Source organism: Miscanthus floridulus, chromosome 19, assembly GCF_019320115.1.
Source record: "Miscanthus floridulus cultivar M001 chromosome 19, ASM1932011v1, whole genome shotgun sequence".
NCBI classification, from domain to species: Eukaryota; Viridiplantae; Streptophyta; class Magnoliopsida; order Poales; family Poaceae; genus Miscanthus; species Miscanthus floridulus.
This window is the reverse complement of record NC_089598.1, coordinates 85245368-85267474: the sequence shown is the minus strand read 5'-3', so window position 1 is coordinate 85267474 and position 22107 is coordinate 85245368. Positions and strand designations below refer to the sequence as shown.

General features: G+C 44.6%; 1 pseudogene; it reads right to left on the bottom strand.

The window, feature by feature from the left end:
* Window positions 1–1924: 1924 nt before the first annotated feature.
* On the bottom strand, window positions 1925–20979 carry LOC136526295 (uncharacterized; annotated as a pseudogene).
* Window positions 20980–22107: the final 1128 nt, after the last annotated feature.

Here is a 22107-nt window from a genome sequence, read left to right as displayed (position 1 = left end):
AGTTCTTAATAATAACTAGCAATATGGTCCACGCAAATAGCACGCCTAGCTAGCTTTTTTATTATTATAACATTTGGGTTTTTCTTTTTTCAAAATATTGTTTGTAAATAGATTTTAGTTTTTGTTGATTGTTTTGATTCACGCTCTCGTTGATAGCTTTTGGTTAAGGCTAGGAGGAATAGTGGGTCAGAGGAGTGGCTCTTTGATTGAGCTTTTCGCCATCCAAGCTTTTAGATTTGCTAGGAGTGGCTTGTATTCTTTCATTGTGAAGTAACCAAGAGATCAAATTCGTACATCACTTGTTCTAGCTCCTCCCCCAAATCTGAAATTTCACTTTTTTGGAGATTTTCGTTGTCATGTTTTTGGTGATTTTTGTGCTGCTGGTTTGGCGGAGTCTTTTGCATGTTGTTGTGAGACTTTGGGACTGTTGGAACATATGTGGATCATGTCTTGAAGTCCAGCTTCAAAGCTTTTGGTTCCAAGCCTCAAATCTTACAATTCTTGCTCTTTTGATGAAATTCTTGGGGATCTTTGAGCTAAGGTTTTTGGGTTGATTTCTTATGCTTTCTAGGTGCTATGAGTTCTTGGAAACATGCTTAGGCTTTTCCTCAACCAAATTTTCCACGAGCCCTCGGTTTCAAGAAAATTATGAAAACCCCAGTTTGAGAGTGAGCTTTTGAATTTCCTGATCATGCTTTAATCTTTTTGACTTTAGCTCTTGGGGATAGCTTCTAAACAGGCTTGAGAAATTGTGTGCAAAGTTTTGGATTTTTTAGAGTTCGTTTGATCGAGTTTTGAATTTTTCTCTCTTGTTCTCAATGCTGTTTTCTGGACTGTCTCGAAACTTTCTAACACAATTTTCAACGTCAACTTCCAACACAACTTCTAACATCGGAACTTCCGACGTGCGTTGGAACTCCCGACATGCATCGGAACTTCTGATCCTAACTTCCAATCTTTTGTTGTTCTGAGTTGTTTTCGCTTTTGCTTCATGTTTTGGCTTTCCTATCACCGTCCTTTAGATCTATAGTCTCGTCATGGCGGTTAGAAATCGGAATGCAATTTCATGGAAAATGGGGATATAGGCCAAGCTCTCTCCCGGAGAAGAATTTTAATATATTGACTCCCATTCACCCCCTCCCCCTTTGGTCATCGTTTCTGGTCTTTCAGATAGCGAGGGTATTGAAAAAGCTAAGGTAGGAGAAGAGGATAGTAAAATGATTTTTTGAGCAATTGTGTATGGTTAACATCTATCGGGCGTGATCCTTTGATATATAGAGAGAGGGTAGTCTTATCCCGATAGAGAATACTTGTCCCACATGAGATTTGCATGTTTCTAATGAGATTGTGTGATGAGTTCCCATCAAATTAGGGATGAATTAGACACAAACTTTCAAAACCGGCCTGGACTGGTTTTTACGGGGCTGTGGCCGAAGACTAGAGAAACTGTCCTAGACCGGTTTTAGCTGTGCCAGCCAGTGAATAGTGCCTCCCTGGAACTTGTAGTTTTGGCCTAATTTTGTTGCTTTTTGCTAACACTTTATTTCCCAATTCGAATTTGAACTTCCTAATCATTAATTTTGATGTCAACAGGAATTATGATGTGAGATTTGGACAAGGTGTGGGTGTATGATATTTAATAATTGGCGTGCACTTTGGTCACTTGCTCTGATTAGAATCATGATGTTGTACATACATTCATGACCTTTTGCCCTCCAGAAAATTCATGAAACTGCACATATTCTTATTCTTACATCACATCCACGATGTGAATTCTCAAATGAAACGAAACGGTGAAACGAGGAGTATTACATACGGTGGAAGCAGCCCCTTGACTACCAGTTAGTCAAGAAACATCAATATTAACAGGATATGGCTATGCACACAGTGCATATAAGGTTGATAGAATATAGCTAATTAATATTCAAGCAGCAACAAATTGGTCCTTTGTAGACACCATGAGGTACTCCGCCGCAGATGCCTCGGTGCTCCCCTTGCATTAGTAGTAGAACGCGGCCATGGCGCAGACTTGAAACAACTGCACGGCAGACATCAAGATGACGTGCAGAAACCCCAGGAGCAACCCTGATGCCTTGTCAGTAGGTGCGCACGTCTTGGCCAAAGCGTGGACCCGCAAGAGCGCCGCGGCGAGCAAGCTAGTCACAGAAATGAGAAGCGCGGCCTGTCTGCGCTTCCCCTTCATCACACTACTACATAAAGGGTTTGTAGGGGCGGCTCAAGACTATTTGTAGGGGCGCCCCCTATCAAACCGTCTCTACAAATCATGCATTTGTAGGGGCGGTTCTCAGACCGCCCCTACAAATCGATTTATAGGGGCGCACCTATAATACCTGTTTGTAGGGGCGGTTCAATCTACAACCGCCCCTACAGTATGTTTCCGCGTATTTACAATTCAAATTCGATCAGAACCGCCCTATTTGTTTCCGCGTATTCCCGCGTTCGCGTTGCGAGTGAGCGATCAACGTTCCGAACCGTGTTCGCTCAACGTCCTGCCGAACGCCCCACGACCAACATTCCGAACCGCGTTCGCTCAAGAGTATTATATAAACTACAAGCACAAGAGTATTATATAAACTACAATTACAAGTCCAATTCACAAGAATATATACAATCCATCATTAAATAGACATAATTCACAAGGTAAACCCAATGTCAAATTCCATACGCATTGTTATCAATGTCCTAGAGCTAGCCTTTCAGTCTCACGAAGGTGTTGGTACTGAGGATTTCTACCTAAGTCAAACTCTCGGTCATGGTAGGTGCATTTGACGTGTACAATCTGGTCCAATATGAAGTTGCAAAGGTCGCCGACGAGCTCTAAGAGTTGGTCATCCTTGTATGGGTCTCTTTTCATTTCTTTCTCTTCTTTCCACTACAAGAGAACAAGTTTCGGTTCAGTATTTCATACCATGTACGAAGTTTTTATACTACGGGTGAAGAGGTTCAAACTTACCCTTAAGGGGTGTCTCCTGTAGGCACCAGTGTTACTCATCATAGAATATACATAGTATCCACAATGTACACTCCTAGGCTTCTGCTTGGGGCACTGTGTGTTTTGCATATGGAAATGTTAAGTAATGCTTTTGACAGTCATGTAATGGAGTACTGAAGAAGTAAGTTACACTTACCGCTCATAGTGTTTTTATAGCCAGCTTTTCCTTCCTTACTGGATCATGCCTTCCGTGATGTTTAGTGACATAGAACCTAAATGCCATGTTCGAATTATTTTAGCAAATACAATTTGTTAATATCCAAAAGTGAACGTTACAAGTATGTATACAAACATATAAGCTAATGAGGATTGTCGATATGTATACATCTTGAGAATCGATATGAAGTCTTTGTATGTCACCGGGTCCCTATCTATTGAATCAAAGACCCATGCCATGCTCCTTCCAACATCGACGCCTATACAAATCCAGTGGTTGCTGCATGGATTTAATCATAGAAGTAGATAAGCTCTTTTGCATTGAATAAAATATATCGAACAAAGCTTTAAGTATAGAGTTGAACTTACTCGAAGTTGTATGGTAGCCATATAGTAGAGTGATGTTGGAGAATTTTAAAAGCTAGGGCAATATATGCCGAAACCTTAAGAGACTCTTCCCTTAGTTTCTTCGTACGGATGTGCTCTTTCTCCCGAAGGATCTTTCTAGCAGCTAGCTTTTTGTCATCCAGTTTCCACTGTTTAGGGTAATTAAAATTTGTTTGTGCTATAGCTTGAGGGTATATATACCCGGCTTTCACACTTGGCATTTGTTTTACAATGTGCACTTGCATTCTACAAATCACGGCGTGGGTTAGTTACAATAAAATTCAAAGATTACATTCATATCATATCGGGAGGACAAGGACTTATAGGCACCACGTGCAAATTAGATTCATCTCCATTGCTTCGAGGTGAAAGCATGTCTGCATGTCATTGAAGTCAAAGACAATTTTCCCGACTGGGCTTCCAAATATGCCGGTGGGAAAGCATGCTTGTACGAGGTCTATGCTCGTTGGGAGAACACGCAAGTACCAATCATGGAACCTTCTCATTCCAAGTGGTAGGCGCTGTATGTCCCGGTTTGGTAGGAAGGGCTTTCCTCTTTCATATGTTTTTGGGCAATCCTTTGACCATTTGATGGCATCAACATTTGAATACTGCTTTGCTATTTGGTGGAGTTTGCTAGTGACGGCCTCCACAGAAGCCCGTGATGGGACTTTTTTAACTTGGTTCTCAGGCTTGAACTGGTCATGGGAATACCACTTGTGCATCGATGAGACGTCTTTCATCGGAACATAAATTGGTCTTATGGTGATTGGATGCTTCTTTCGAAGTTCCCATTCAGGCACTTCCTCATCTTCATGTGCATCACCTTCTTCAGGAGGCACTCGTTGTTCATGTATCGACTGTGCTTGTTGAGAAGACTGTGGCATCTCATCATGCACTTGCTCGGTACGAGCTGGAGAAGGTTATGGCTTATCAGGCACATGCTCGCTAGGAGGCGGGGAAGAATGTGGCATCTCAGGAATGTGGTGGTCATGAGACGGTGAAAATATCTCCCCAACCTCAACAACTTGCTCCAAATTTAGGAGAGGGGGATGCGGCGAAGAAGCAGTCAATATATTGTCCCGTTTGTGCCAGTGGATGAACCACCCCATTATGTCTCCGAGTAACACCAGCCCCTCGGGAGTTGCATAGTCTATCCTCCATTGTGAAAGGATCAAGATGCCCAAGAGGGGGGAGGTGAATTGGGCTAATTCTAAAATTCTTTGCAATAATTAAACCCTACACTTAGCCCACTTCACCCCTTGTGCCTAGAAAGTGTTTCTAATGTTCTACTGCACAAAAGTTTTGCAACATAAGTTCCAATCCTACTCTAGCATGGCAATTCTAGGAATGTAAAGACAAGAATTGAATTGCTCAAACTAAATGCTTAGAGTAAAGAGAGAAGGAGGAACGTGGTGATGTTTTGCCGAGGTATCAGAGAGTCGCCACTCCCCACTAGTCCTCGTTGGAGCACCCGCGCAAGGGTGTAGCTCCCACTTGATCCGCGCAAGGATCAAGTGCTCTCTATGGGTTGATTCTTTGACACTCCATCGCGGTGAATCACCCACAACCGCTCACAACTTGAGTCAGGTCATCCACAAGCTCCGCCGGATGATCACCAAACTCCCAATCGCCACCAAGCCATCTAGGTGACGGCGATCACCAAGAGTAACAATCAAGAACTCTCACTTGACCACAACAAGCCTAATGAGAATAGTGGATGCACACTTGCTACTCTCTTTTCACTAATGAGGCCTCTCTCTTGAATTCTCAAATCTCAATCACCTCACTAGGACCTTGCTCTCCTTGGCACTCTCAAAGGTGTTTCTCAGCTGTTGAAATGAGTAAAAGTGATCCCTTGAGTGAATAGAGGAAGTATTTATAGCCCCTCATTCAAAATGAACTATTATGTGCCACTGTGGGTGACCGGATGCTCCGGTCAGTTCTCCCCGCAACCGAGCAGTTAAGTTGTGACCGGACACTGACCAGCGTCCGGTCAGCACTGACCGGATGCGTCTGGTCACAAAAACTTCTCTCTAGAACCTTACTGATGTTGACCGGACTATGGCACCCAGCGTCTGGTAACTTTGCTGCTCAGCGTCCGGTCAGTAGCCGAAACCTGACCAGCGTCCGGTCAGCACTGACCGGACGCGTCCGATCAGGATTCTCCCTCTCTGGAACCTTACTAGAGTTGATCGGACTCTGGCACCCAGCGTCCAGTCACATTTCACTCAGCGTCCGGTCGCATCCAGATGACTTCACCTTGATCAAATGAACTGACCGGACTCTACGCCAGCGTCCGGTCACACCGGAACCAGCGTTCGGTCAGCATTTGACCATCCATTCACTTCAAACTCGCAATCATATGTGAATGAAGTTTGCTCCAATTGATCTAAGGGCTACTTAGGAGCTACCTAGTGCTAGATTTGACAAGTGTGCACCACACCTAACCCACTAGACTCACCTAGGTCAAGCTACCCATCCATACCCCCCTTAATAGTACAGCCAAAGGAAAAACAAAGTCCTAAACTACTCTAAGTGTCTCTTCAATACCAAACGACACTTAGAACTAGTCCACCCTCAACCTTGTCGTCCATCCTTTGAAAACCGAAATGATTTCCATCGTAGGGGCATGACAATCATGATTGCCCAATCAATTGTCATTACCATGACCTAACTTAATTGCCTCTGCAAAACACACGTTAGTCAAAGTAATCTCATATTGTCATTAATCATCGAAACCCAACTAGGGGCCTAGATACTTTCAATCTCCCCCTTTTTGGTGATTGATGACAATACAACCTCGAGTTTGTAAAAGAGATGAGGTTTTCAACATGCTTGGTTCATATAAGCTTTTGACACTAGGAACAAAAGCATTAGACAAGCTTATATGACCCAAGCCTACATGATGTACTTAAAAGATATGAAATAAGCATGAGTACAAGAAATAAAGCTCATTTGCATCGGAGTAAAACGCGGAAGCAAGGCAAATGAGCATAACCAAGTGACATGACATATATAAAGATCAAAGTAGAGAACACACATGTCACATATCACATAAATATCACATTAATATCACTATCACATAAATATCACGATCACACGTATGTAGTTCAATGCATGAAAGTAAACATGAATGCATAATAATGTATCTCACACATAAAAAACCAAATGTGATAAATAAGCTCCCCTTAGATATAACGCTCCCCCTAAGTCTATCATACTCAATCCCTCTCCCCCTTTGGCGTCAAACACCAAAACCTAAGGGTCTATCGGTGGGGCTGTAGCAGACGAGTCGGGCGCTGAGGTGCGATGAGTGATCTGGAACTGGGTAGCATCATCATCTGATCCTAAGCTCTGAGCAGTCTGACCTTCTATCGCTAGGAGTGACGCTGAAGCGGTCTAGGTCGGATCTAGTACTGGTGCGGCCTGTGACTCTGCAGGTATCACTGAAGCAGGTGGCTCTAATGATGCAACAGATGAAGGGAGCGTCTCTGTAGTCCTAGTAATAGGAGCAACTATGGAAGGACCAAGGACATGTAGATCTGGTAGTGTCGGCTGCCCTATCAACTCACTAAAGGTAGCACCAAGACTCCATGAAACTGGGGTATCTGGCACAAGCAGCGAGGAAGTCTGAGCTGATGTGAATCCTTTACGAAGCGGTGTGAACTACGGACCCTAGGCTATCACTGGCGAAGCAAACCACTAGGACACCTGCTCTGTAGGTGAAGCAAACTAAGTAGCTGTTTATCCCTGACTCTGAAGCCCACTGGGCTGTACAACTGGAGTCTATGAAGTGGTGGCAGGCTGGCCGAGCTAAGGTGTAAGCTGTGGCGGTGGAGCCCCAATAGCAGTGATGACATGCTGCATGAATCCAACTAACTACTGCTGCATGAGGAGCTGCTGCTGCTGCATGGCCTGCTGCTACTGCTGGATAGCCTGCTGCTATCGCTGGAACTCGTCCTATCTAGCCTGAACCTATGCTAGAGTAGCTGCTGTCTCCTAGGCCTGGCGAGCCTAATCCTGCCTCATCCACTCAAGTATAGCAAGTAGAGCGGGGTCTATCTGCGGTGCCTGTGGAGCAGAGCTGGAGCCGCTGGCCTCACCATCATGTCGTCGAGGAGGCATCCGAGGGATATCCTGGTAGTCATCGTCTGTGCTGTCACTGGGGTCGCTCTCGACCATACCCTCCTACTGAGCATCTAGCTACTCCCTCTTTTGCTGCAATGCCCCTGATAGTCTCATCTTGCTGGGTTGCAGACTCTGGCACCTCTAGGCAATGGCTTGGCTGGCTAGGTGCCCTCGCTGCACTGTGGCGAAGCATCTGGGTCAAGTTGTAAGCTAGAAACTCTGTAGTAGCTCTTGAATACTCTGCCAACATCTCAGGAGGCCTCACTATGACTGCCCTATGAATCAGAAAAGTAATCCAGTGAGCATACAACAGCTGCCTGTGACCTCTGAATCCCTCAGCAAGTGTATCCTCCATCTCAGAAAGAATGACATCCCATACGTCAAACACTGTCTGCTGAATCAGAGAGTTCAGTAGCCATAACTAAATGCGAGTCAACCCCTCACGATATCCCATCCTCAGTAGCAGGGTCCCCCTCATGATAGCATCAAGCAGTCTAGCTGTAGGAGTAAGATCCCTGGGTGTCCTGCTTGACCCCTCGCCGAATGGCTCTGTGAAGCAAGGTCGGATGAGATCTGTGGGAGGCACAAGACTGTCGTGAGGGTGTCTAGGAGGCTCTGTATGACCATACCAAACCTCATGTAGCCAGATGGGTGACTCTTGAAGCCTGAGTATCTCTCTAACCCTGAAGCTCATCAGCCTGTAGTCTCGTCCTCTGAATGCAAAGTAAATGAACCTGTCAGCTGGGTCAATCCAAAGTGTAGCATAGAACTCATGGACCCAAGATGGAACATATCTGCCTATCCATCTAAGTAAATCTGTCAACCCTGGCAAGTAAGAAAGATGAGGATGAATTTGCTCTCTAGTTGCTGCTACAATGGCCTCAATAGAACAACCCCTCTGAGACCTGAATGCAACCCCACTGTTAAGATATGCATTATAAAAATCTTCCTGCAGTGGTGTATAGAAGCCCTCCGAAGCATGCTCATCCCTCCTAGGTGGGAACCAGTCCTCGAACTGAACAAACCTGAGCTACTGCACCTGCTTGGCCATGGCGGCCCTCAAATCTAGACGAGTCATTGGAGGCAGACCCTATGGTCTAGGAGGTGGACGAGAACCCCTCCGCTGTGTCTCTGGCCTCGGTGTCACCTGGGTATGGGTATGACTAGAGCGACGAAGTTGTGGTGCTGGCTCTGTCTCCTCGGCCTGCTCTCCCTCCTGAGTCTACAAAGCACCCTCTAACCGCTGCTATGGCTCCCCCTAAGGCTGAGTCTCCTCCAAAACAACACGTCGTCCGTCAAGTATGATAGTCCTAGCTGGACTTCCATGACGACGCTCAACCTACTCAATGGCTGCCTTCTGTGCTGGTGAAAGCTGATCTGCAATCTAAACTCCACTCCGAGCACCTCCTCTCTCTGCATGCTCTGTGGCGGCTGCCACTGCTGCTGCTCTTGCTGTATTAGCATCTGCATACTTCCGCTTCTTTGACGTGATCCTCTTCGTCGCCTTGCCTTTCACATTAGCAGGCAAGCGAGGTGGAGGCCTTGGATCCTCATCACCTGGACCACCTCCGGCGTTCTTGACATGAGCCATTGCTGAAGCTAAAACAAACTACAATCACGGACAAGAACCAACTATCACTGACACTTCTAAGGCTTGGCCTCGATCCATACTCGTGAGCTTGGCCCCGAGTTCACTATCAACTGCCAAAGTAACCTCAGAAACACCGACTCGCTGCACGTTAGAATAGATCGGATATATGAATAATTTCAATATGCATCTAGAGATACGAAACCCTAAGAAGCAAGCAATAGGAACGAAAATAGAATCAAGGGCTTGCTACCTGATGAATCGGCGACCGAAGAGAAGAGGAACGAATCACGGGCACCACCGAATCGGCAATTAGGGTTAGGGTTGCACTGGTCGGCGACACTGTTGATGATAGCTATGGTACCAGTGACTCTGTTGCTAGCGGCGCTAGGGCACGACACTACGGTGCTGTTGTAGGGCGAGGAAGCTGGTGGATCGGCGTGATGGCGTTAGGGCACGATGGCATGGGGCGGCATGATTACGCAGGCACACAGAGCAGAGGCGTGGGCATGGCTACGCGGCGGTGGATGCGGTGCGCGGGGCGAGTGGCTGCACGTAGGCGCGGGGAGGCGCAATGTGGCACGGAGAGGTCACGGTGGCTGTGGAGGTGTGGCTAGGGCTTTGCACGGTGATGTCGGCGCGGGCAAGATGAGTATCGGCGGCGGTGGATACAGGATTATATGGTGGCCCCCGTGATAGAAGAGATAAGGAAAGAAATAGAGTTTGGAACCCACACTACATTAACTGACCAGATGCTCCGGTGGCAACGACTGGACGCTGCCACCCAGAGTCCGGTCAACTCTAGAGAGGTCCAAATCCTCTCGAGTCACGACCGAACGCATTCGATCACCACTGACCGGGCACAGCCAGAGTCCGGTCGATCCTTAGATCTTCTTCTTTGCTTGATCAGACATAGGGACGTCATCTGACCGGACACAGGGAAAGAACTGTTTCAGCGTCCGATCACTCCTTCGCAGCAATAGTTCACCTCCTGTGAACTGACCGGACGCTGGACTTTAGAATCCGGTGCAGCGTCCGATCACTCTTTTCCAGCAAATCTTCAAAGTTCCTTCGTGCTGCCTGTTCTCAATTAAGTCCCAACTTCAATAATACCCAAATAAACACCAATTAGGACTGATGTGAGTGACCTTTCTCAAACCCTCATTTTTTTTAAAAAATATTTTTCCTTAGGCTATAATTCTTTTTAAGAAAATATACAATAAAAGGGCAATTGAAGAGAAATGACAAAACAACATTTATGCATATGCAATACTTGAAAGTAATTCTAGTTGCTTGTCAAGTTTGATCCAAGGTTAAGCTTCTTCACACGCTTTTCGGCGGTTATCTTAACCATGTTAGACAAGCCCTAAATGCATTAACAAAAATTAAACATGTTGTATATTACAATGCAATGCAAGGGACAACACAAGCTCATTTTCTAGTAAAGTTGCTAAAATCAAGCACATTGAGCTCATTCCTCAACCGACAAAATGTAGCCTCATCTAGCGGTTTAGTGAAGATATCCTCCAATTGATCCTCGATCCTTACACCTTCTAGTAAAATATCATTCTTAGCAACATGATCTCTAAGAAAGTGATGGTGGATATCTATGTGCTTAGAGCGAGAGTGTTGAACCAGATTATTAGCAAGCTTTACCGCACTCTCATTGTCACACAAAAGTGGTACCTTTTCTAGAACTACACCATAGTCTAGCAAAGTTTGCTTCATGTAAAGTATTTGTGCACAACAAGCACCCGCTGTAATGTATTCCGCTTCGGCGGTGGACAAAGCCATACTATTTTGCTTCTTGGAGGACCAAGACACAAGTGATCTACCAAGCAAATGGCACCCTCCGGATGTGTTTTTTCTATCAACTTTGCAACCAGCATAATCCAAATCGAAATAGCCAACTAATTCAAATCTGGCTCCTTTGGGATACCAAAGGCCAATGCTTGGTGTGTGCTTAAGGTACCTAAGGATTCTTTTAACGGCAATCAAATGAGCTTCCTTAGGATTAGCTTGAAATCTAGCACACATACACACACTAAACATGATGTCGGGCCTAGGTGCGGTTAAATATAACAAGCTAAAAATCATAGAGCGGTAGAGAGTTTGATCAACCGTTTTACCTTCCTCATCTAGGTCGAGATGTCCATTAGATGGCATTGGTGTCTTGATTGGCTTACATTCATCCATATTGAACCTCTTGAGAAGATCCTTGGTGTACTTTTTTTGAGAGATGAAAATCCCTTCTCTCATTTGCTTGACTTATAAACCAAGAAAGAATGTAAGCTCTCCAATCATAGACATCTCGAACTCCTTTGACATCAATTCACCAAACTCTTTGCAAGAATCTTCATTTGATGATCCAAAGATGATATCGTCAACATATACTTGACAAATGAAGATCTCTCCATCAAGCTTCTTGGTGAATAGTGTGATGTCGACCTTCCCAATGGTGAAGCCCTTCTCAATGAGGAAATCCCGAAGGCGCTTATACCATGCTCTTGGGGCTTGTTTAAGCCCATATAGCGCCTTGGACAACCTATAAACATGATTAGGATATCTAGGATCTTCAAACCCAGGAGGTTGATCAACATAGACTAGTTCATTAATAAAGCCATTTAAAATGCACTTTTAACATCCATTTGATATAATTTCATTTCATGATGTGATGCATATGCAAGGAGGATACGAATGGCCTCAAGTCTTGCAACCGGTGCAAAGGTCTCTCCAAAATCTAACCCTTCAACTTGAGAGAACCCCTTTGCAACTAGTCTTGCCTTGTTCCTCACAACAACGCCTTGATCATCTTGCTTGTTGCGGAACAACCACTTTGTTCCAATGACTCTTGCACCTTGTGGTCGCTCTTCAAGAGTCCAAACTTCATTGTGGGCGAAGTTGTTCAACTCTTCATGCATGGCATTTATCCAATCAGAATCTTGAAGAGCTTCTTCTACATTCTTAGGTTCAGCACAAGAGACAAAAGAGTGATGTTCTATAAAAGAAGCAAGCTTTTGAGATTGAGTCAATACACCCTTTGATGGACTCCCTATGATGAGATCTTGTGGATGAGCTTGGAGTAGAGGTGAATTTTTTCTATCAACCACTTGAGGGGGAGGTTGTGGAGCATCAACATCTTGTGCTTGTACCACCATTTGATCATGGGAGACATGAGTATCTTTATTTTCTACTCTGCTATCTTTATCACCATCTTATGGCACATTTGATGAAGAAGGTGGATTAATCACTTGTACATCATCTTCATCATCTTTAGGCTTGATGTCTCCAACCGGAATGTTCTTCATAGCCTTCCTCAATGGTTCATCACCTATATCATCAAGATTCTCATGTGCTCCTTGGGAGCTGTTAGATTCATCAAATTCCACATCATATGTTTCTTCAACCAAGCCGGTGGCATGATTAAATACTCTATATGCTTTGGACTTTGTTGAGTAACCAACAAGAAAACCAATATCACAACGTCTTTGAAACTTCCCTAGGTGTTGCCGCTTCTTATAGATGTAGCATTTGCAACCAAACACCCTAAAGAAGGAGACGTCTGGCTTCTTTGTATTGAGCAACTCATAAGGTGTCTTGCCAAGAAACTTTTGAAGGAATAGGCGGTTGGATGCATAGCATGCGGTGTTGATAGCTTCCACCCATAGAGCTTCGGGTGTGTTGTACTCATCAAGCATTGTTCTTGCAAGTGTAATGAGTGTCCGGTTCTTTCTCTCTACTACACCATTTTGTTGAGGAGTGTAGGTTGCGGAGACTTCATGCTTGATTCCAACTTCATCACAATAGGCTTCAATGTTTGTGTTGTCGAACTCTTTACCATTATCACTCCTAATCTTCTTGAGCTTCACTTCAAACTCATTTTGTGCTCTCTTGGCAAACTTCTTAAAACATGATGCCACTTCGGTTTTGTCATGAAGGAAGAACACCCATGTATATCTTGAGTAGTCATCAACAATCACAAGACAATAAAGATTCCCTTTCAAACTCTTATAGGTTGTTGGTCCAAATAAGTCCATGTGAAGGAGCTCTAGCACTCTTGTGGTTGACATGAAAGCTTTTGTAGGATGAGTGTTTGCAACTTGTTTGCCGGCTTGACATGCACTACAAAGCTTGTTCTTCTCAAATTTCACATCCTTCTACCCTCTCACCAATTCATTCTTCATAAGCTTCTTGAGTGAGCTCATCCCAACATGAGCAAGTCTTCTATGCCATAGCCACCCAAGTGATGTTTTGGTGAATAGGATGTCTTCAAGACTTCAAGTTAGCATCTTTAGAGGTGAAATCCACTAGATATAGGTTGTTGTATCTAAATCCCTTGAATATCACTTGATCATCCTCCTTCTTAGATACAACAACTTTCTTCTCGGTAAACAAGCATTGGAAGCCAAGATCACACAATTGTCTAATGGGTAGCAAGTTGAAACTCAAGGAACCAACATATAGCACATTTGAGATAGAATGATCATTTGATATTGCCACTTTGCCCAATCCCTTGACTTTACCCTTTGAATTATCTCCAAATGTAATTCTTTATTGGCCATCTACTTCTTCATCTAGTGAGGTGAACATACGAGGATCACCGGTCATATGTTGTGTGCAACCACTATCAATTACCCAATGACTTCCACCGGTCTTGTAGTTCACCTACACACAAGAGATCAAGCTTGTTTAGGGACCCAAACTTGTTGAGGGCCCTTGACTTTCTCTACAAGTGACTTTGCAACTCAAATTTTCTTAGGCCTATTCTTGTTGGGAGGTCCTAAGAACATAACTTTTATCTTTCCACTAGAGTCCTTTCTAAGCATGTAATGAGCATTAAAAGCAAAGGGTCTAGCATGCTTGGGCAAGGGTTGTGGTGGTGGAGTTTGACACTCATGGGCAAAGTAACCTTCTTGTCCACACTGAAAACACCTCTTTGGCTTTAGCTTGTGTTGTTGTTGTTGAGCTTGAGCCTTCTTCTCTTGATTTGCCTTATATCCAATTCCACTTCTATCCATCTTCATGACGGTGTTCATGAGTAGCTCACTTTGAAGATGCTTGCCTCTTGTGAACTTGCTCAAGCCAATCTTGAGATGTTCTTTCTCCAACTTAAGCTTCTTGTTCTCTTCTTTAAGTGCATCATGATTCTTCTCATTCTTGAGTCTTTTGTTTTCTTCTTTGAGCTTCTCATTCTCAAGAATCAAATCACCATCATGATCTAGAGTCTCTATCACTATAGTATTGGTGGTTGTTAGCTCTTCAAGATCTTTCTTAAGCTTCTCATTCTCATTCTTGATCTTGATATATTCATCATAGTTATCGGACTCAACCACTTGCTTGCCTTTGCTACTAGAACCTTGCTCAATGCTCTCAATAATCAAATCATCACATGATGTAGCTATATCAATTTTAACAACATCGTTAGTAGCATTATGTGGCTCATTGGATAAAAACTCTTGAGAGATAACAAGATTATCATGATTAATCTTAAGGTTGGTATACTCTTCTTTTAGCATGTTGTGGCTAGTGATGAGCTCATTGTGTATCCCCTCAAGTTTATCATATTTTTCTTTAAGCTCTTTCTTAGAAGATTTGAGCTCCTTGAGTTTGGATAACATAGCATCATTTGCTTCTCTAAGCTCAACATTAGCCTTTTCTGCTATGTCACATTTAGCTAAAAGAGAGTCATTCTTAGTTTCAAGCTTTTCATTCTTAGCTCTAGTCTTTCTAATAATCTTAGTGTATTGATTTAGCAATTTAACAAGATCATCGTATGAAGGTGATTCATATTCATCATCATCACTATCACTATCATCATTGTTAGCATGTTCATCACCACTACTATCATCATCAATTGATACCTTTCGTTCACCCTTGGCCATAAGGCATAGGTGTGTAGAGGATGATGGAGGTGGTGTCGGTGAAGATGATGAAGAGTCAATCACAATGGCGGTCACCTTCTCGTTGTCACTATCATCATCGGATGAGCAACTAGATGAATCAATGTCCGTGAGCCAATCACCGATCATGTATGCCTTGCCATTTTTCTTCTTCTTGTGGAAATCCTTCTTCTTGCCATCTTTCTTCTTGTATGGCTTGTTTTTCTTCTTCTCATCTTCATCTTCATTACTTGAGTTATCTTTCTTGCCCTTGTACTTGTTCTTGTACTTGTCTTTCTTGGGCTTGGTGCATTGATGTGCTAGATGACCAAATTCTCCACAATTATAGCAATCTATCTCAGAGATTGGCTTCCTTCTAGTGCTAGTGAAGAACTTCTTTTTCTTCCCATCAAACTTGACGCCATTCTTATTGAGCTTCTTTAGCATCTTGGCAGTTCTTCTCACCATGAGAGCAAGACTTGCATCATCAACTTCATCATCACTTGAGCTCTCATACTCAATTCTTGCTTTGCCCTTCTCTTGGCTAGCCTTGAATGCTAAGTCTTTGCCTTTCTTCTTGGTAGAGGATGAGCCATCTTGTGGTGTGATGTGCATGTACATCTCATGAGCGTTGATCTTTCCCAAGATTTGAGTTGGTGTAGCGGTGGAAAGATCACCTTGATGAAGCACGGTCACAATATGCCCATATTTATCAATGGGCAGGACACTCAAGATTTTTCTTACAACATCGGATGGTTGCATTTGAGTGAGTCCAAGCCCATTGACTTCCTCTACAAGAACATTCAAATGTGAGTACATTTCATTAGCGCTTTCTTTTGGAAGCATCTCAAAAGAATTAAGCTTTTTTATCACAAGATGATAGCGTTCCTCACGCTCGCTCTTAGTTCCCTCATGGAGCGCACAAATGTCTGACCATAGTGCATGGGCGTCCTTGTGGTTCCTCATCCGGTTAAACACATGTTTGCAAAGACCTCTAAAGATGGTGTTTCTAGCCTTTGCATTCCATTTTTTGTAATTCACTTCATCACCTTGAAGGTGTGTGGGATCCCAAGGTTTTGGGAATCCTTGTGAGGCGGCTCTAAGTATTCCAACATCTAGAGCTTCTAAATACGCCTCCAGGCGGATTTTCCAATAAGAAAAATCATCTCCCTCAAAGATAGGAGGAGGACCATCCCTGTGAGACATCTTTCTCTAGGCGGTTAAGCCTAAATACGTGAGCACAAGGCTCCGATACCAATTAAAAGGATCAAGATGCCCAAGAGGGGGGTGAATTGGGCTAATTCTAAAATTCTTTGCAATAATTAAACCCTACACTTAGCCCACTTCACCCCTTGTGCCTAGAAAGTGTTTATAATGTTCTACCGCACAAAAGTTTTGCAACCTAAGTTCCAATCCTACTCTAGCATGGCAATTCTATGAATATAAAGACAAGAATTGAATTGCTCAAAGTAAATGCTTAAAGTAAAGAGAGAAGGAGGAACGCGGCGATGTTTTGCCGAGGTATCGGAGAGTCGCCACTCCCCACTAGTCCTGGTTGGAGCACCCGTGCAAGGGTGTAGCTCCCCCTTGATCTGCGCATGGATCAAGTGCTCTCTATGGGTTGATTCTTCGACACTCCGTCATGGTGAATCATCCACAATCGCTCACAACTTGAGTTGGGTCATCCACAAGCTCCGCCAGAAGATCACCAAACTCCCAATCACCACCAAGCCATTTAGGTGATGGCGATCACCAAGAGTAACAAGCAAGAATTCTCACTTGACCACAACAAGCCTAATGAGAATGGTGGATGCACATTTGCTACTCTCTTTTCACTAATGAGGCCTCTCTCTTGAATTCTCAAATCTCAATCACCTCACTAGGACCTTACTCTCCTTGGCACTCTCAAAGGTGTTTCTCAGCTGTTGAAATGAGCAAAAGTGATCCCTTGAGTGAATAGAGGAAGTATTTATAACCCCTCATTCAAAACGAATCGTTATGTGCCACTACAGAGTGACCGAATGCTCCAGCCAGTTCTCCCCACAACCGAGCAGTTAAGTTGTGACCAGACACTAACCAGCGTCCGGTCAGCACTGATCGGACGCGTCCGGTCACAAAAACTGCTCTCTAGAACCTTACTGATGTTGACCAGACTCTAGCACCTAGTGTCCGGTCACTTTGCTGCTCAGCATCCGGTCAGTAGCCAGAACCTGACCAGCATCCGGTCAGCACTGACTGGACGCGTCCAATCTGGATTCTCCCTCTCTGGAACCTTACTGGAGTTGACCGGACTCTGGCACCCAGCGTTCAGTCATATTTCACTCAGCGTCCGGTCGCATCCAGACGACTTCACCTTGATCAAATGAACTGACCGGACTCTGCGCCAGCGTCTGGTTACACCGGAACCAGCATCCGGTCAACATTTGACCCTCCATTCACTTCAAACTCGCAATCATATGTGAATGAAGTTTGCTCCAATTGATCTAAGGGCTACTTAGGAGCTACCTAGTGCTAGATTTGACAAGTGTGCACCACACCTAACCCACTAGACTCACCTAGGTCAAGCTACCCATCCATACCCCCCTTAATAGTACGACCAAAGGAAAAACAAAGTCATAAACTACTCTAAGTGTCTCTTCAACACCAAACGACACTTAGAACTAGTCCACCCTCAACCTTGTCATCCATCCTTTGAAAACTGAAATGATTTTCATCGTAGGGGCATGACAACCATGATTACCCAATCAATTGTCATTACCATGACCTAACTTAATTGCCTCTATAAAACACACGTTAGTCATAGTAATCTCATATTGTCATTAATCACTGAAACCCAACTAGGGGCCTAGATGCTTTCACACTGCATGAACTCGGGCTTCACGGTATGCACCTCGACCCTAGTGTAGTCCGGCGGTATCTTATTATTGTGGTGTAAGCCACCGGGAGGATGTGACACACCCGTTGCCACCTCCATCACAATGTTCTGTCGGCCGCTGAGAAACACCAAGGTGCAACTAGTTGGTTCCCGTATGCGATCGATGGGGGTTGTGGCTGCAGTGGAACCTTGGCTGCTAGGAACTTTCGGAGGGCTGCCAACTAATGCCAGTTCTCCCAGCGGCGTCATTAATATCCATGGCTCCGTAGACAGTCCTTGCTCCTCTAGCGCCTTCGCAACTAGAGCCTTCACTTGGAGCTCAAGATTAGTCTCCCGGTCTCTGCCACATTTCTTGTACATGTGCCTGTGCTCTTCGAATCCTTGCTTCTAGGTCATCCTTTTCCCTAGCCCCCTGGTGTGGCCTGTGTGCTCCTTGTTTCCCAAGCCAAGGCTAAGCTTGTCCCTCTCTCTGGAAGGATTGAATGAGCCCTTCTCCTTGTCTTCAGCATATTTCAGTATCCTTGATACTGCCTCTTGGGTCTCCGACTTATCAAATTATAGTCTGACCAGCCGTACTTAGCCTTCAGGATGAGTAGCTCAAGCATAAAATGTAGCAATGTCCATTGTGTTGGACAGCCCTTTTTAACATCATACACAGTCTCCTTCGATGCTTTTGTCACCCTTTCCAAATTTTCTAGACCTTTCGGGCTCTTTAGTAAAATCTCTGGTCTAAGGGCTCGAATCATGTCCTTCAAATCATCTTCATCCCTGACACGTGCTCTACCATCATTATTGACACCACCTTCGTCGTTACCATCCCAACCACCAGCATCACCACCTTGTTCATTGCCAAACTCGGAATCCATTCGTGCATCAAGCTCTGCTGAATATTGGGACAGGGATTCTAGGGTTTCATCATCGTATTCCTCCTCATCTTCATCGTTAACAATAACCGTTTCACCATGATGAATCCACACTATGTAGTCCTCAACAAATCCTCGCATAATCAAATGTGATCTGACGATAGTCACATCTGTCCATGTCATACGGTTCTTGCAATCTTTACAGGGATAAATAATTGTATCCTTATTCTCTATCAACATCGTTGCATGCTTCTTTGCGGCTTCAATAAATTTATTCACCTCTTCACAGAAACCTGCCTTGAACCTTAACGAACCATACATCCAAGAGTTTCTATACTCCATCTTTTACAACAACAACAAAACAAACAATAAAGGACTACTTATTCAGATATATATATATATAAATGAATCAAATTAATAATTACTTGAGAATAATTATATATACTTTAGATATATATGAATATAAATAAAATATAATTACATGAAGCATACAAACACACCATGGTAGAGGAAAATTAATTAATGACCCATTTATCCATAAATAATTAAAATACATATTTGTTGATTACAATAAACAATTTCAAAGACAACAATTAGCAACAATTATATTTTACCCAATATCTTTCATGCAAACCCAAGTACAATTTCATCAAACATAAATTTACAAAAACGAAATTAATAAAAAAAACAAAACCCTAGATCTAGATCTACATGCACATGAAACATCCATAAAACTAACTAATTGTTCACTAAAATCAAGAAACATGGACCAAATAAGGGTATGATCTTGTTCCCCTACCTAATTTACCCTAATACATTCAAAACTTGGGTCTAATTTGCTTCATAAGTAGCTCAAGCACCATAGAAGAGAGAGAAAAACAAAACTCTAATTACTCACTAACCAACCATTAAAACTTTAAAAAAAAGTGTGGAATAGCATTTTCTTACATTCTACAACCTCTCCACCAAAGGATTTGAGACCAAAACCTTTCCCCTTAGTAGAGCAATTTTTGGGAGGTGCCCAAGGCCTCTCCACCTTTCTTTCACGGGTTGGAGTGAGTGACCCGAGGAAGAAGAAGGGGGCTACAGCCATTTATACAGCAGACATTTGTAGGGGCGGCTAGTGATTGAGCCACCCCTACAAATCCCAGATATTTATACGTGGGGCATTTGTAGGGGCGGCTCAATCACCAGCCGCCCCTACAAATAGCAACACCGGGGGCGGCTGGTGAATGAGCCGCCCCTACAAATCCTACCTATTTGTAGAGGCGGCTCGTATCACCAACCGTCCCTACTGTTCCATTTGTAGGGGTGGCTGGTCTCATGGATCCCGAGCACGTCACTGTAGGGACGGCTCCATCACCAGCCACCCCTAAAAAATTTGTCCCGTTGCTACAAACCGTATTTCACGTAGTGTCAACCGCCACGCCCGCACAAGTGCGCCAGTGCCATGGCAGCTAGGCTCGGCCACCGCCACGACGACGCTCATGGAGCAGAGGAAGGAGAAGTACATGAGGAAGACGATGAGGGGAACAAGGAGGAGCAGCCATACCACACAGAATAGCCCAAAGTAATCTTTGATCGCAAGGAATATGAGTAGCGCAAACATGGCAACCAGCAGCGTGAAGTAGGCGATCTCCAGTGTGTAGACGAAGGCGAGCGTGAGCACGGGGCCTTTCAGCTGTGCCTTGACTTTGCCAAGGAGGGAGCCAAAGGTGTGCAGCTCACCGGAGCATGTCACGATGGTGGTGAACAGGACGACGAGTCAGATGGCTGATACGATGGTGACGGCGAACAGGAGATAGGCTGTGCCGGTGAGCAAGAGAGCCCGGGTGTCATCCTGGATCTCTAGGATGAGGTGAAAAAGTCTGGGCTACTGGGATCGGTGCTGTTGAGCGCCTTTGCGTCGAGGACAATCTCATCCGTGAGGGGCTGGACAGCGACGTGGTTGACGAGGAGGTGGAGACAGGTGGAGGCCACGATCATTGAGAACACTGTTGTGAAGAGACTCCGTTTGTAGCTAGAAGGAGCAGGCCTTCTTTTAGGAAATTGAAGAACGATGACGTGGTGCTTTGCCCAAATGCCATGGCTGGTGCTAGCGAGCTAGAGAGAGAGACGAAGTCGAATGGAAGGTGATGAGAAGTTAGGAGTGTGTGCATCATAGGTTATAAGCGCATGGTTGAGTAAAGAAACATGTTTGGTGAAAGCAAACATTGTAGATAGAAAAACTTGATGTTGTCATGTTGATGCCGATCAATAGGGCTGGGCACTTGTTAGCACCGATGAGGCGACGACTTGAGTTTGGTGTTATCGATCGGTGCCAGCAAAGTTCTATGGTGAACACGATGTAAACCGATCGGTGCATGGGGAGTGTTCGCTGTTGAACATGCATGGCAGAAACTAATCGGTGCATCGGGAAGAGCGAAACTGACACAGAAGAAAATCATCGGTTTGTCGTTCGTTGCCACCGAAGTTTATGTGTGCAATCCGCTCGCTTGTGCTGCCGTCGCCGGTCCTCATCGCTTACGTGCCCTGGACGACAGCGAAGAGGAGGACGTCAAAGCAACCCATACGACTAGCTCCCATGAAGCATCTTCGCCGCTAACGAGTCCTGGGCGGGCAACACTCTACCACCTCTACTGGATGCGTTGGTGTGGCCAAACGCCATGCCACAGCCCGCCGCTGCACGACGCTCCGTCAATGCCCTACATGCACACTGATGGTCCTCGATGCAGCGCTGTAGGCCGTCACCGCGCTGCTGCCCAATGCTCCAGACGTGTGGCCACTACCGGCGTGCCGCCACTAGCTTGTTCTCAATTTATGGATCGGGCTTGCAAGGGTCCAGACGTCCAAACGCCCACGCCTTCTGGCCCGTTTCCTTTCCTCGTTTCACGTGCCCACACGGGACCCACGTCATTCGATGTCTCCCCCATGCTGCTTGACCACACGCGGGAACTGTCTGCGCCCGCTCAAAGGTGCCCCAGCAGCTGCGGCAGGTGGGTCCTATTCAATATGTGCAACATCCGATCTACTTTTGCAACGTTTAAATGAAACACTTGCAACATACGTCTGAAACCACTGAAACACTTGCAACATACGTCTAAAACACCAGAAAAAACTTGAAACCACATGTGTAACCATTGCAAACATCCAGATAAAAACACTTGCAACATACGTATGAAAACACTTGCATATATATGTAACATCTAGATCTA